The 1,702-nt window shown below is 42.8% G+C and overlaps 1 pseudogene; it reads right to left on the bottom strand.

Moving 5' to 3' along the window:
* Positions 1–284: 284 nt before the first annotated feature.
* Positions 285–1,051, bottom strand: LOC139940857 (uncharacterized; annotated as a pseudogene).
* Between the last annotated feature and the right edge of the window lie 651 nt (positions 1,052–1,702).

The following is a 1,702-nucleotide window of genomic DNA, read 5'->3' as shown; positions in this document are numbered from 1 at the left end:
TGTATAAGAAAACATACAACGGTTCCCCTTATCAGCAAAAAACAGTGATGATGATGATTAAAGTTAAACAAGCAAAGTTTTCAAACGTTTAGTTTTCTATCATTATCTGATTAACTGATAAAAGATTATCAAAATTTCAATGATTTATAATGTCAAATAGTCAGTCAATGATGATTTACAATTGCAGCAGAAGTTGCCAAAGCTAAACAAACCCATCATGTCAAAGAGTTTGTGAACAGAGTACAGTCAGTGGTGGCTGCAAGCTTGCTGGGAATAGGGACGATTTAAGCAAATTGTTCTTCAATATCCCCATTGAAGAACATCATTGCTAGCATCTTAGTGTTCTCTTGGGTGAGGCTTTCCCTCCCGTCGTTCAAGAGGTGTTTGTACTGAGAGAAGCTACTATCCACATCCACACCAGACGTGGGCATCTAGATTGCATCCTTTGCCATCATGGACACATGCATAAAATCTCCCTGCCTGCCTTCCCAGAAGTTGGCGATGTCGAGTGGTTGGGGAATCTAATCAGGTTTCAGCTCCAGGTAGATAAGCCATTCTTCCATAGTTTCTTGTGTGGGGACTTCCAAGCCAGGTACAGTCTTACTCTGCATACATGTATCATGGGACAATGACCCAAGTTGCCTTGGATCAAAGACTCTAGCTGCTTTGTAGAAAAAAAAGGTGGGGTGGTCATCGATATGTTGTGAAAGCAGCTTGGAAGACAGACTAGAATACCTTTTTTGTGATTGCTGTCTTCTCCTTGTTTGGCTTTTGTTTCAGCATGGCGTCTGTCTCCGCAGCAAACGATGTCTTGGTTGTGCCAGAGTGTAGGTAGCAACTGAGGTCTCCTACAGTGTTGTACACTGTGCATGCCAAAGGATCCCGAGTTGCCTCCAGGCTTGTCAAGGAAAGCGTCAAACGAGAGCAGTTCATGTTTAGACGTAGCTCAGAGATATATCTCCTTGTGGCTGGTCAGCTCGATGATTTGTTCAACAGCCATACCCTTGCTTGTCTCCTTCTTGAAGAACCCTTTGTACACATGAACATGCATGGAGTGATATATTTCTCTCTCACAAACAAAATGTCAGCCATTTTGTTTTAGCTTCTTCGACAAAATGTTGACAGTTTACGGTTTTATTTTAGACCTTTCCGAAATGAAAAATCAAAGAAACCTCCATGCTTGTTAGGTCATGGGATGGTGGTTTAATAAGTTACAAAAAGGATGTGTAAAGATGTCGATTTGAACACATTGTATGGTGAGGGAGCCTTGTGATAGACCCAATGAAGCCCTGTTCTCATGCGAGGGATCCTAAAAGTCATATCTGATATAAAAATGTAGCTATAGGGCTTAGTGATTCCGAGAATGGCCAGGCACAGCTAGGGGCTAGGTTAGGGGGTACCAACCTCACAAAAGTTGTCTGATGTTTAGGCGATGAGACTGGAAATAAAAGGACCCTCACAGGAATGGAACATGAGTCAATTCTACATCACCGGGGGGCCCAAACATACAGGAACAAGGTACTTGAGCGTGAGCATCGGGACTACTGTGCTATGTTACAATCTGTTGTTTGTGCCTACCGTCTTCATGAGAAAGCTCGCTAATACCTCTTTACCATTACCTCTAATGTGGCTTGTGTCAGGGTTGTTAGAACACTCTCTATGGTAGGACCAACTTCCTGCTCTGAGACGCCAATGCTATCTT

The sequence above is a fragment of the Asterias amurensis genome, chromosome 8 (genome assembly GCF_032118995.1).
Source record: "Asterias amurensis chromosome 8, ASM3211899v1".
Lineage (NCBI taxonomy): Eukaryota > Metazoa > Echinodermata > Asteroidea > Forcipulatida > Asteriidae > Asterias > Asterias amurensis.
The sequence above is the reverse complement of the archived record's forward strand: the minus strand, read 5'-3'. Positions and strand labels throughout refer to the sequence as shown.